The following is a 15,056-nucleotide window of genomic DNA, read 5'->3' on the forward strand; positions in this document are numbered from 1 at the left end:
TAACAATACCAATATGAAGCTATTTATTCTAAAAAGTAATAAAGTGCTGTGCTGAGGTGTTTTATAAATTACATTTCATGGGAAAATGCAATATTTTTCAAATAAAACCATGTATATTGTATAAGGTGTGATTCAATTTACTATTGCATTGCAATCAAAGGCACAGGAATATATGTCCAAAAGTTTAAAGGGATTAGTTTAAACCTACCGTATCTTCTGAGTAGACGAACATTACAAGGATCTTTCGGAAGACTTTGGGACCTGAGGTAATGGCAAATTTCCCAATTGCTGACAGATGTGGCAGGAGTACTAAAACATGGTTCTTTTAAACACGCTGTTGGTAAATCCTCCATAGATAGTTTTCCTGCATCTGCCGAGAACCAGAGCTTCATACATTATTACCCACCTCAAAACCGGACTCAGAGGGTCAAATATCAGAATTAAAAGGTAGTCATAAATGTACAGCCTGTAGCTGAATCACTAGAACTCCTTCTTCCCTTCATCTATAAATGAACAGAGACAAAAAGAAAAATAGACACAGAAGAGGATACTTCTATTGTTATGAAAATACAAACAAAAACTGTCCTGTTTACTATGGTTTCTGACTATGGGCTAGTGCCTTGTGCTGGCGATTCAGGCTGGAGAGCTCATCTAGAAGCCAGGTGAGGCCATTTGGAGCTTTGTGGAGGCGTTTAAGAAGGTGGGCAGGACAAATCGTTGGCAACAACTAGACTCTTTTGGGCCTATTTACCAGCTCTTGCACCACGCAAACAATGTTTTTTGATGAATTCCTGATTTCCTAGAACTGGTGAACCTGGGACTGTGCTAAAAAGATACACCCTCCCAGGGGAGGTGTAACAAGGAGAAATATCTTCATTTCTTTTCATTACTCCCTCTTTCTATGTGTGCTGCATTCTGCCTCTTTCTATCGATAGAAGAATATGCCTCTTAGGATTGTTTTCATGCATGAAAGTTCCCTTCCTGCACAAAACAATCCTGCATGCAACACAGGCACCCTTGCACCATGATGCCTTCAATACAGCGCATTCCTGCCCTTTCCTTGTCATGCAGTGCAGGACAGCAAGGTGACTTGCTGCGCTACATTGCGTGACTATTTTATAAATAGGCCCCTTTGTTTGATCTCGACTTGTTGTCCGTCATGCTGTTCTCATGTCCATTTTCCTTTGAGGAGCCTGAAGCAAGAATGTGCCTTGCCCCCTGTGCTCTATACTTTATGTTCTGCTTCGGGAGTAGAGTGAACATATCCACTTTGAACCGCTTCATTGTGTGTTGCACATCTGGCAGAGGCCACATCATCCAAAAACGAAAATATGTGAGTGTAGGATACACAATAACCATGTCATGTTAATTTATCTGTATTCTATTTTTTGTCTCAGTTCGCCAGCCTACATACCTGAAAACACACAGATATATATCATGACCTTTACCCCCACTGGATTTACATGTACAGTTTCACTAATAAAAGTGCTGCTGTTCTTCAAAAAGTACAAATGAAATTTAGTCAAGTCAATGAAGCACTAAATAAACTGAACATTTTGTATCCTTGAAGATGGCTGTAAACAACGACCCTGTGCATCATTACAGCGGCTTTCAGCCAGAAATGTGTGCTGACTATAACTGTGCTGGCTTGTTTTTCTCGTCCTTTCAAAGATTAGATCTGTGCAATACCTGTTGCAGGTGAGTATCTATTGTACAACCTCTTTCTGGTAAAATATGGATGTAGAAGAATGTGTTTCAAACTGTTGAAGGGGAATTAAGCGCCTTTGAGTTGGGAAGATATCAAACACCATACAGCCCTAAATGTAACTGGTAAAAGTACACATGTAGTACTTTTGGCATTGAAAAGTATTTAGGGGCATACCATCAAGGGCCGGCGATAAATATTGCAAAGCGTGCTGAGCGCTTGCATATTTATCGCCAGCTATCTCTGGAATTTTTCGCCCGGTTAGCTCGTTATCAACAACGCGCATCGCCGAGGCAATAAAAATTCCAGAGTTAGCTGCCAAATGTGCGATTATCGCTGGAAATCCAGAGATAATCGAACAACAATTGGCGATACGTTGTTGATAGGGCAGGGCAGACTTAGCCATTATATCCACCTTCCATTGGATATAATGGCTAAGTCATATTGAATACAGGCATAAGACAAGTAGCGATAAGCGCGGTTAGTGCTACTTTTCTTATCGCCATGGAAGTTAGCAGGAGGTTTGTTGATAGGAGAAATGTCGGTTAGCGACATTTCTCACGTTATTTTGGTGAGGAACGCCCACTTTGCATCTCAAAGGGCGCTAAGGCAAGGATTCACACAATAGCGTTACCTTGCTGATAATGCGATAATATTATCGCCGTTTTTTTGCCCGAAAACGGCCGCTAAAGCAGCGATAATTTTATCGCTGGCCCTTGATGATATGCACATTAATTTGTTTTCGTTGTCTGAAAATGAAGTGTCTATTTTTAAAAGCACAGTTATGGCTGTGTGTTTTTTGTCAAATTGGTTGATGGAACTCCGAATACGAATGCTGATGGTCAAAAGCCTCTGTGCGATTTCATTGGTGGATATAGGCAATTATGTTCTCTGCTTTTTTCGAAAATATAAGGCATACTGTAGGCTCAAACATATTTTGTCAAGCTGATTCTGAAATCTTGCAGTTCTTTTGTCTAAAAAAAGATAAATTAATTACTTTAGAATTTGTCAGATGTATGAACGTTGTTTTGTCAAGAAAGGAGGTATTGGAATAGGTACAGAAGGGCAAATATAAGACCTGAAACTGTGGAATTAAATATATTTTTGTTTACAACGTGAGCCTGATAAACTTTTAATCTGATCCGCTAATAAATATCTAGGTCATCTCGCTTAGTTTAGCATTATAGTTATTCTTCTGGGGAAACCGAGGTATCCATCCTAAATTTCCCATCCTCACCCTTTCATCTTAGTTATGATGGACACTTCAGAATAAACCATGTAGCATTAACCTTCTATTCTGTAATTGCTGTAAATTCTGATTTGCATAACAATAAACGTTACTGATTGATTGGTCTCATATAATGGGCAACCTTAGGAATCACCATTGCATTTAATTTTAAAAATAAAATATGAACAATTTAAAACTTCAAACAACATGAATAAATTATCATGGCACCTGTTTAAAAGAGGTAGTGTGACGCCTAAAATTAATGTTAGCCTTTTTAACCCCTTCCATGCGGGGCGGATTCCCCCGCTGTGCTGACTGCTGCTTGCGCGGGCGTGGTCATGACGGAACGGTTCCGTCATGAGCACAGCTCAACCGACGCTCATGACGGAACCGTTCCGTCATAAGCGTCGAAGGGGTTAACAACATTCAGTGTACCAACCTTACAAAGGCATGCGGAACAGATTTTTCCAGGTTTCAAACTGTCGACGTAGCAGTCACAGTGGACCTCACCACCAAGTGCTTAATCCCGGATCGACCTTTTGGTTTAGAAAGAGGGTGAAGGAGCAAGTCATGCAGCCATGGATCATCATCAAGGTCAACGTTTTTTCTATGCTACGACTGGACATTAACAAACGAGAGCCAACAAAGCCTCACCAAGCGCATTCACTGTCTGATTTCGTACAATTTGTACACATTTTTTAAATGGCTTGTGTTACCGAAAAGGCTTGCAAATTAAAATGCTATGGGGCATATTTACAAGAGCTTAACGCCGCCGTAGCATAAACCTTTTGACGTTACTGCAGCTTTTTGTAAATCGACTTCTTTACAAATTGCAGCTAACTGCAGTTAGTGGCACTTTTCCAGCGAAAACTTGAATTTTCAAGATCACCACTTCTGTTAGTGGGACTTAACACAAATGAGATGCAAATAAGGAGTTCCCAATGAAAAAACTGCTACTAACCACTCTTCACGAGCTGCCTCTAACGCCAGTTAGAGGCTGTTTTTTAAGACCAAACATTGCTGGTCTTAAAATTGGTGCAAACACTTGGGCCCACATATAAGATGTTTGGTTGCTGGACAGTGCAGCAAGGAATACTGCTGCGCTGCCCTGCACCAAAACAAAAGGGCAGGAATGTGCCCTATCAATAAGATAGAGGGTATTCCTAGGCCTCATTCATGAAAAGTGTTGCATCACTGCGATAAAACAGCGTCGCAACACTTTTCACTGCGCCCTTCTTGCGACACTATGGATGCACCGTTTTTACTGCACGACGCTCCATGTCACAATCAATGACAGATACATCTGGAATTCTGACATATCTGTCAGCACTAAAGTCACACATTTCTGAGGTTGTGTCGCAAGCATGACAAAACTCCAGCAATGCATGTGGCAGGCCTATCCCCATGGCACTGCATCACCCAGGAGTAAGGTTTCGATTCAGTGACGTCCTAGAATTGTCCCAGTGAAATCTGATAGCTTTCACTGCGCCACTCCTATGAGGCTTTGTTGCATGGGAACGCCAACCCTGCATACATCATACCTATGCTATCCTGTTTTAGGTTTAAACATATAATAACTGATAAAACCCCACCGAAAGGAAAATAGCCCTCATCAGCATAAACAAATAAACACTGAAAAAACACCTTCACAACCACAAACTAAATGCAATTCAAAGAAAGGAAAAGGTGAGTAAGAGCGTCATTTTTATTTCGTCCTGAAGGGGCCAATACAATGTAACTTTGTTAGACTGGGCTAATATTTTTCTGCTTGATTTTTGATGTTTAGGGATGTCACTAAATGGTTTCTTCTTTGTTAGTCCTGGTGCCATTGGCGTGAGTCTCCCTTCCATTTTTTCTGATTGCCTCCTCTGTTTTTGACATGTTTTGCTGGTTTAGATTCTTTGGGCACTGTGCCACTGCTATTCAGTGCCACAGTGCAAGTGCTCCCTATGTTCAATTGATGTATTGATTAGTGACTCCATGATTGGGATATTTGATTTACTTGTCAGACCCTAGTACAGTGCACCATGTGTGCCAAGGGCTCGTAAATCAAATGCTGCTGGTGGGCTTGCAGCACTAGTTGTGCCACCCACAGAAGCAACTTGTAAAGTGTGTCGCAGGCCTGTCATTGCAGAGCCTGTGTGCAGTCTCTGACTGCCATGTCGACTTGGCAAGTGTACCCACTTGCCAGTCCCTAAACATTCCCTTATCTTCATATCAGACACCCCTAAGGTAGGCCCAAGGGCAGGGTGCATTGTAAGTATAAGGTAGGACATGCCCTGGTGTGTGTGGCATGTCCTAATAGTGAATTACAGCCATTTTCGTTTTTCACTATTGCAAGGCTATCTGTTCCCCATAGGCCAGAATGGGCAGTTTGATTATTACATCCTATAATCCTAACTGACCCAGGAAACATGGTAGAAATTCGAGTTTAGTATGCCTGAGCTCAGAATGAGAAAATACATATTTTAGTGAAGTTGGTTTAAACATTCTGTGTTTGAAAACACCACTTTTAGAAAGTAGGTATTTTCTTGCCTAACTGTCCAAGCCTGCCTCTGCTAGGTGTGTATGGTGTGTCTGGTTTTGTGAGTGACAGGGGCTGAGGGATTCCAGGGGGCAGGGTGAGTCCGCACAGGGCTGAATAGAGAGATCTGCATGTAGATGGGTGGGATGAGTTGCACCTGGGACCTGAATAGGGCTGGGCCTTCCCTCCACAATGCTAGCTCCACCTCCTGTGGTGTGTCTGATGTCCCTGACCTACCCTGTGAAAGGAAAGAAGGAGTATTATCAACAAAGTGCTCCAGGACTGACTAGAACTGGTTTGGACTAGGCAAAGGCCTCTCTGCCACCAGAGAACAAAGAGAATAATAGTATAAATAGAGGGACCCAGACCCAATGGGCCCGATTCACAGAACAAACTTAAGACAAAATCCTAAACTTAGTACCATTTTGGTATTCACAGAATGCACTTACTACTTCTGGCATTCACAGAATGAACTTACTACTTTTGCGATTCACAGAATAAACTTACTACTTTTGCTATTCACAGAATGGATTTATGACTACTAACTTTACGTCCGCACTCGGGCCGGAAATTCCGGCCCGGAGGCGGAGCTTCTGGCCCGGAGGCGGGGCTTCCGGGCCGGAAGCGGAGCTCCCGCCCCAGAGGTGGAGATTTTGGCCATGGCTAAATCTCCGCCACTGGCCGGAATCCCCACCTCCGGCCCGGAAACCCCGCCTCCGGCCCGGAAGCCCCGCCTCCGGGCCGGAAGCTCCGCCTCCGGGCCGGAATTTCCGGCCCGAGTGCGGACGTAAAGTTAGTAGTCGCAAATCCATTCTGTGAATAGCAAAAGTAGTAAGTTTATTCTGTGAATCGCAAAAGTAGTAAGTTCATTCTGTGAATACCAGAAGTAGTAAGTGCATTCTGTGAATACCAAAATGGTACTAAGTTTAGGATTTTGTCTTAAGTTTGTTCTGTGAATCGGGCCCCAAGACTTTAGATCACTTCTAGAACAACAAGACAAACCTCTGCCAAGGAGAAGATCCAAAGGAAGCTGTAGGAGTTGTACTGCCCCCCCTGCCAATGTGCTGTGTTGCTGGGTTGGACTACAGTGGTGTCTTCAGTACCAAGGAGAGGAGAAGGAACTTTCATCATCCTGCAGAATATTACTCAAAGGGCTTGAAGTTGTGCTTTCCTCCTGCTGAAGTCTCTGGGCCAAAAGACTTCACCACCAGCTCCCCTCTGAATTTCCTTGCTGGGAATTCTATCTGCAGAAGCCTGCGCATCGCTGGGAGCTGGAAGCTGGAAGCGCGACGCATCGAGAAGAAGCGTGTCGCAGTCGCAGCTGTTGCTGTCGCATCGCCGGAAAAGCATGTTGCAGTCACCGAGGTTGCTGCCGCATCACCAGAGAAGCGTGCCTTCATCAAAGCTGTTACCTGACACATCACCAGAGAAGCATATCGCCGCCCCAAGGTCGCCGTCGCATCACCAGAGAAGTGTGTTGCAGGGCCTGTCGCGGCTCCAAAGCTACAGAGTTTGCCGCACAGCCGTCGGGCGTGCACGTATCGTCTACACGTCGTCGCATCAAGGGAGCCATCTTATCGCATCGCACCAGATTGTCGCATCGCATTGAGGCGCCATCTTGCCGCATCGCAACCGGGCCGCAGTACGAGAATCTACGCATCATCTCCTCTCTGGTAAGGATCAAGATGCATCCCCTACTCTGCGCAAGCATTGAGGCGCAACGCATCCTCTCCCCCGAAGCAAGGAACTGACGCATCTCCAACGCTGAGAGCCTTTTGTTTATTTTGTGTTACGCATCAGGGTACTTTTGTGAGAACTTTGTTGCATTTACCATCAACTTGAACTAAGTTACTTCTACCATCTTTAAGTCAATTTTGAGTACAGTATTGTGGATTTTTGTCGTTTGTGGTCTTGTGTTAAGTCTATATAAAGAATACTTATTTTTATAAACCCTGTGTGGTGTCCATCTGCAGTGTTTTCACTGTATTCCTGCATGTGTTCACAAATGCTTAACACACTGCCTCTGAGATAAGCCTGTCTGCTCGTGCCAAGCTACCAAGGGGGTGTGCAGGGGTTATCCAGCAGTGTAATCCCCTTTACCTGACTTAGAAGCAAGGGTCCCTATTTGGTCAAAGGTACCTACCTCTGCCAACTAGAGACCCCCAGTTCTAACATTGGTGGTCAGCGGTGAGGATTTAGACCTGCATTTGTGACTCATATACAGTAATTGGTGTACACTACTAGTGAGTGCAGACCAAACGTGACCACATACTTTTTGGATAGAATTTTTTTCCTTGGATTGTTATTTTTCTTGAGAACTGCCAATTCTTACTGCCATGAGTAGACCAGCATCTGTTGCATCTATGGATCTAGATTTTGAGGAAGAGAGGTTGGAAACCTACACTTTGAAACAGCTCAGGCATCTCTGCAAGAAATTGAAAGTTGCTACACCAGGCATTTCCAAAAAGGATGACTACCAAAAGTCGCTGAGGGCCTGGGTAGAAGCAAGAAATGCCCCTGAGTTGGTGGTGGAGCCAGCCTGGGATGCAGATGGGCAACTGGATAGGCCAGAGTTTTCAGCCAGGGGAGGGGTACCGTCACCACCTGGCAGTAATATCTCTTCCAAAGACCTGTCCCCCAGATAGCTGGAAGACAGGGAAAGAAATAGGGCACACAAGCTAGAGATGGCTAAGCTTAAGGTGGAGGGTCAGAGGGAAATAGAGAATAACAAGTTGTCCTTGAAGAGAGAGAGAATGAGAATGGAGTATGAGAGGATGTTGAAGGAGTTAGAGATCAAGGCAAAGGGCTTAGAGATCGCTCCCTCTGGTGGCAGCGCACAATCTGTGCCTTAAGAAAGCAGAGTGTATATTCCCAAGGATGTCACCAAAGATTTACACAAGCATAAGGATATTGAGCAGTGGTTTGCAGCCTATGAGATTGCAATGTTGGCCCACAGGGTCCCTGAGAAGGATTGGGGAGCTGGGTTGTGGGGCCGCTTTGTGAGTGAGGGGAGGGATACTTTCTTAGACCTGCCCAGTGAAAATAAGATGTCTTATGCCCACATGAAGGAAGCCTTGATGACAAGGTATGGTTTGACCCCAGAACTCTATAGACAGCGGTTCAGGAGTTGAAAGAAGCTGGAGGGAACCACTTGGGTGGAATATGTGTCTTTCTGTTGCAGAGCTATGGATGGTTGGGTGAAGGGTAGCAAAGTGGATACTTTTGAAGCGCTCTATGATTTGTTTACATGGGAGCACTTGTCTTCTAATTGTTTACCAGAGCTATGCCAGCACCTTATTGATAGCAAGTTAACTAACCCCAGGAAGCTTGCTGAGGAGGCGGACCGCTGGGTCAGTACCAGGGTCCACAAGGGTCACATGGGGGATTCCGCCAAAGGTGGACAGGGTCCCCAGCAGAAGAGTGAGGGGACAAGGGTAAACAGAGGGAGTTCCAGAAAGGGCTCCAAAGTAATTCCCAAGGGAACCAAGGGAAGGATTCCCAGCCTCCCCCTGAGAAGAAGCAAGAGGTCCCGACAGGTAAACCTGTTCAGAGGGGCACCTACAAGTGCTTTACGTGTGGTCAAGTGGGCCACCGTTGGTATGATGCACAGTGTCCCATGAAGGATTCCAAAGCACCACCACGTGCACCACCCCATCAGATGGCGAGTGTAGCCCTGGGAGGGGAGGAGATGGGTGCTCAAGGTGGGTGGGGTCCAGCAGAAATGTCCCTTGTCTCATTAGGTGACTTTGAGATGGTCCCTAAGACTCAGCTGCCTGACAACACTAAAAAATACAGGCAGTGGGTGACCATCAATGGCCATAGAGTGGAGGCTCTTAGAGACACTGAAGCCAGTGTGACAGCTGTCAAGTGTCACTTGGTGTCTGAGGAGCAGGTGGTCCCCAATGCATTCTTACCAGTTGTTGCAGATGACAACACAGAGAACCACTGCAAGGTGGCTCAGCTTCCCTTTGGGGAGGGGGGGTCTCTGGTACACTTCAAGTAGCAGTGAGGCCAGCCATGCCTGTGGATTGTCTGTTGGCCAATGATTTGGAAAGCTCCCCTTGGGCTAAGGTGGAGAAGAAGGCTCATTTGGAGATGTTGGGTCTGCCTGAATGGGGCGTGTGTGACCACTCGGTCTATGGCAGCCAGTTAGGGTGTTCAGGAGATCCTGGATAACCTGGAGCCCGAAAGTATGGCCCAGGAACCTGCATTAAAGAGAAGAGGTAGGGGGTGCGGGAAACCAGCCCCCATTGTTCCCACAGTCCAGGAGGAGGCAGACCTTGAAGGGGATGCCCTGGAACCTACAGGGAAGCAAGTTGCTGAACTGGGGGACCTGCCTGAGCTGACCTATTGGCAGCAAGAAGGCGAACCCTCCAGGGAGGAATTGTATGCAGAACAGAGTAAGTGCCCTTCTCTTGAGGGTTTGTGGCTGCAGGCCACAAACCAGGCAGCAGGTGATCAGTCTGGATCACATTGGATCTACTGGGAGAACGACATCCTGTATAGCAAGCCTAAGATTGCTGAGCCTGGGTCAGCCTGTGTGCTGGTGGTACCCCGGAGCTTCAGAGCCTTACTACTGGGGTTGGCTCATGATGTACCTTTAGCTGGACATCTGGGGCAGGACAAGACCTTTGAAAGGCTTGTCACCCACTTTTATTGGCCCCAGATGCGGATGAGTTCAGACACTCATTGTAGGACATGTCAGACTTGCCAGGCAAGTGGGAAAGGTGGAAGGAAGCAAGAGGCTCCTCTCCAACCTTTCCCTGTAGTCAGTACCCCCTTTGAACGGGTGGGCTTTGACATTTTGGGTCCACTGGACCCCAAGACAGCCATGGGCAACAGGTTTATCCTTGTCTTGGTGGACCATGCTACCCGGTACCCGGAAGCCATCCCGCTCAGGACAGTGACGGCCCCCGTGGTGGGACGTGCACTGATGGGGATTTTCTCCCGTGTGGGGTTCCCCAAAAAGGTGGTGTCTGACGAAGAGATACAAACTTCATTTCCAATTATATGAAGTCCCTGTGGCAGGAGTGCGGTGTGACCTATAATTTCACCACTCCTTACCACACCCAAGGTACTGGGCTGGTTGAGAGACCCTGGTTGAGACCGGTCCCTTAAAGGCATGATTATGGGCCTTGAGGAACCAATGAGGCGTAAGTGGGACGTCCTCTTGCCATGCCTTCTTTTTGCTTACCGTGAGGTGCCACAGAAGTTCCTAGGGTTCAGTCCCTTTGAATTGTTGCACAGACACCCGGTAAGAGGACCTTTGAGCCTGGTCAAGGAAGGCTGGGAGCAATCATCCTGGAAGCCTCCCCAGGATGTATACAGTTACATGCTGGACTTCAGGAACTAGACTCAGCGATTCAGACAGCTCGCTCAGGCGAATCTGGAAGCCAGCCAGGAAGAGATGAAGTGGTGGTACGATCAGAATGCCACTCTGATTGAGCGTCAACCTGGACAGAAAGTATGGGTCATGGCCCCTGTAGAGCTTTGTGTGCTCCAGGACAGGTGGACCGGTCCATTTGAGGTGGTGGAGCGCAAAAGTGATGTCACCTATCTGGTGAACTTGCAGTCTCCAAGGAACCCTTTACGGGTCCTGCATGTTAACCGCCTGAAGCCCCACTTAGCAAGGACCGAAGTGGGCACGCTCCTAGCGACAGATGATGGAATGAAGGAGGAGACCGAGCCTCTTCCTGACCTCCTGTCTTCAACAAAGCAAGATGGGTCAGTGGAGGGTGTCAGCCTCTCTGCCACACTGACCCCTGATCAGCAGCAAGATTTTCGCCAACTGTTGGGACAATTCTCTGATTTGTTTCCTTGATTCCTGGTGTCACTGAGTGGTGCGTCCATGATATGGACACTGGGGACAATCCTCCTGTGAAGCACAAGGCTTACAGAGTGACTGAAAAGGTCAGAGCTTACATCAAAAAGGAAGTTTCCAAGATGTTTGCCTTAGGGGTAATTGAGCCCTCTAACAGTCCTTGGGCCTGCCCAGTTGTCTTGGTTCAAAAGGCTTCCGCGCCTGGTGCCACACCCGAACTTCGGTTCTGTGTGGACTACCGAGGACTCAATTCAGTCACCAGGACTGATGCGCACCCCATCCCCAAAGCTGATGAGCTCATTGATCGGTTAGGTATCTCAGCACGTTTGATTTGACGTCTGGGTACTGGCAGATTGCCTTAACTGATGGGGCCAAGGAGAGGTCAGCATTCTCCACACCAGATGGGACTACCAATTCCGGGTTATACCCTTTGGGATGAAGAATGCCCCTGCCACCTTTCAGAGGGTGGTCAACCAGGTGTTGGCTGGACTGGAGAATTACAGTGCCGCTTACCTGGATGACATTGCAGTGTTCAGCGCCAGTTGGGAAGAACATCTGCGCCACCTCTGGGAAGTGTTGATGGCACTGCGCAAGGCAGGCCTCACAATCAAGGCATGTAAGTGCCAGATCGGGCAGGGTTCCGTGGTGTACTTGAGGCACCAGGTGGGGAGTGGCCAGGTGGCGCCCCTACAACCCAAGATTGATACCATCCTGGCATGGGCACCCCCAAAGACTCAGACACAGGTGAGAGCCTTTTTAGGGCTCACGGGGTACTACAAGAGGTTTGTCAACTGGACTGACACCTGTCAGAAGGCTTTTGATGCCATGAAGACTGCCATGTGCACTGCACCTGTGCTTCAGGTGCCGAACTTCTTAAAGGAAGTCATTGTTCAAACAGACGTTTCAGAGAATGGTGTGGGGGCTGTTCTATCACAGATTAATTAAGAGGGCCTAGACCAACCTGTAGCCTTCATCAGTAGGAGGTTACTTCCACGGGAACAGAGGTGTAGTGCAATTGAGCGTGAGGCATTTGCTGTGGTCTGGGCACTGAAGAAGTTGAGACCATACCTGTTTGGGACTCACTTCTGGATTCAGACAGACCACAGGTCCCTCAGATGGTTGATGAAGATGAGGGGTGAGAACCCAAAGTTAGTGAGGTGGTCCATTTCTCTACAGGGGATGGACTTTACGGTGGAACACCACCCTGGTACAGAACACACCAATGCTGATGGTCTGATCAGATTTTTCTGCCTTAGTGATAAGAACTCCCAAGGGGAAGGGTAGTTCTCCCCACATTTTAGCTGGAGGGGACACATGTTAGACCTGGTACCATTGGCGTGAGTCTCCCTTCCATTTTTTCCGATTGCCTCCTCTGTTTTTGACATGTTTTGCTGGTTTCGATGCTGGTTTCGATGCTTTGGGCACTGTGCCACTGCTATTCAGTGCCACCGTGCAAGTGCTCCCTATGTTAAATTGATGTATTGATTAGGGACTTCATGATTGGGTTATTTGATTTACTTGTCAGACCCTAGTACAGTGTGCCCAGGGCTTGTAAATCAAATGCTTCTGGTGGGCTTCCAGCACTGGTTGTGCCACCCACAGAAGCAACTTGTAAAGTGTGTCTCAGGCCTGCCATTGCAGAGCCTTTGTGCAGTCTCTAACTGCCATGTCGACTTGGCAAGCGCACCCACTTGCCAGTCCCTAAACCTTCCCTTATCTTCACATCAGACACCCCTAAGGTAGGCCCAAGGGCAGGGAGCATTGTAAGTATAAGGTAGGACATGCCCTGGTGTGTGTGGCATGTCCTCATAGTGAATTACAGCCATTTTCGTTTTTCACTATGGCAAGGCTATCTGTTACCCATAGGCCAGAATGGGCAGATTGATTATTACATCCTATAATCCTAACTGACCCAGGAAACATGGTAGAAATTCGAGTTTAGTATGCCTGAACTCAGAATGAGAAAATACATCTTTTAGTGAAGTTGGTTTTAACATTCTGTGTTTAAAAATACCACTTTTAGAAAGTAGGTATTTTCTTGCCTAACTGTCCAAGCCTGTCTCTGTGTATTGTTTGTTTGGTTTTGTGAGTGACAGGGGCTGAGAGATTCCAGAAGGTAGGGTGAGTCAGCACAGGGCTGAATAGAGAGATCTGCATGTAGATAGGTGGGAGGCGTTGCACCTGGGACCTGAATAGGGCTGTGCCTTCCCTCCATAATGCTGGCTCCACCTCCTCTGATGTCTCTGGCCTACACTGTGAAAGGAAAGAAGGAGTCTTGTCAACAAAGTGCTCCCGGACTGATCAGATCTTGTTTGGACTAGGCAAAGGCCTCTCTGCCTTCAGAGAACAAAGAGAATAGTAGTATAAATATGGGGACCCAGACCCCAAGACTTTAGATCACTTCTGGAACAACAAGTTGAACCTCTGCCAAGGAGAAGAACCTAAGGAAGCTGTAGGAGTTGTACTGCCCCCCCGCCAGTGTGCTGTGTTGCTGGGTTGGCCTACAGTGGTGTCTTCAGTGCCAAGGAGAGGAGAAGAAACTTTCAAAGGACTTTCATCATCTTACAGAATATAACTCCAAGGGTTTGAACTTGTGCTTGCCTCCTGCTGAAGTCTCAGGGCCAAAAGATTTCAACACCAGCTCCCCTCTGAATTTCCTTGCTTGGAATTCTATCTGCAGAAGCCTGCGTGTCGCTGGGAGCTGGAAGCGCGACGCATTGAGAAGAAGCGTGTCGCAGTCCCAGGTGTTGCCGTTGCATCGCCGGAGAAGCATGTCGCCGCCGCCGAGGTTGCTGCCGCATCACCAGAGAAGCGTGCCTTTGTCAAAGCTGTTACCGGACGCATCACCGGAGAAGCGTGTCACTGCCGCTAGGTCGCCGTCGCATCAACGGAGAAGTGCGTCGCAGGGCCTGTCATGGCTCCAAAGCTACAGAGTTCGCAGCACGTGCACGCATCGTCTACATGTCGTCGCATCAAGGGCGCCATCTTATTGCATTCCACCGGATTTTCGCATCGCATGGAGGTGCCATCTTGCCGCATCGCAACCAAGCCGCAGTCCCAGAATCTACGCATCACCTCCTCTCCCGTATGGATCAAGACGCATCCCCTACTCTGCGCAAGCATTGTGGCGCGACGCATCCTCTCCCCCGAAGCAAGGAACCAACGCATCTCCAAGGCTGCGAGCCTTTTGTTTATTTTGTGTTACGCATCTAGGTACTTTTTGTGAGAACTTTGTCGCATTTACCATCAACTTGAACTAAGTTACTTTTACCATCTTTAAGTCAATTTTGAGTAAAGTATTGTGGATTTTTGTCATTTGTGGTCTTGTGTTAAGTCTATATAAAGAATACTTATTTTTATAAAAACCTATGTGGTGTCCATCTGTAGTGTTGTTTTCACTGTATTCCTGTATGTGTTCACAATTGTTTAACACACTGCCTCTAAGATAAGCCTGTCTGCTCGTGCAAGCTACAAAGGGGGTGAGCAGGGGTTATCCAGTAGTGTAATCCCCTTTCCCTGACTTAGAAGCAAGGGTCCCTATTTGGTCAAAGGTACCTACCTCTGCTAGGTATAGACCCCCAGTTCTAACATTCTTCCTTTTGCTTTTTTACATTTTTGTGGTCTTAGCAGATGCAAGGTTTAAAATCATGTTTTAGGTCTTATTTAATTATTTTATAAACTGTAGAGAGTCAGGAAATATCAAAATCATATTTAATATTGTGCCTACTTTTGATTCTTTCACTGATGGGTAAAATGGCTGGTTTCATAAGAATCGTTC

The sequence above is a fragment of the Triturus cristatus genome, chromosome 5_1 (genome assembly GCF_964204655.1).
Source record: "Triturus cristatus chromosome 5_1, aTriCri1.1, whole genome shotgun sequence".
NCBI classification, from domain to species: domain Eukaryota; kingdom Metazoa; phylum Chordata; class Amphibia; order Caudata; family Salamandridae; genus Triturus; species Triturus cristatus.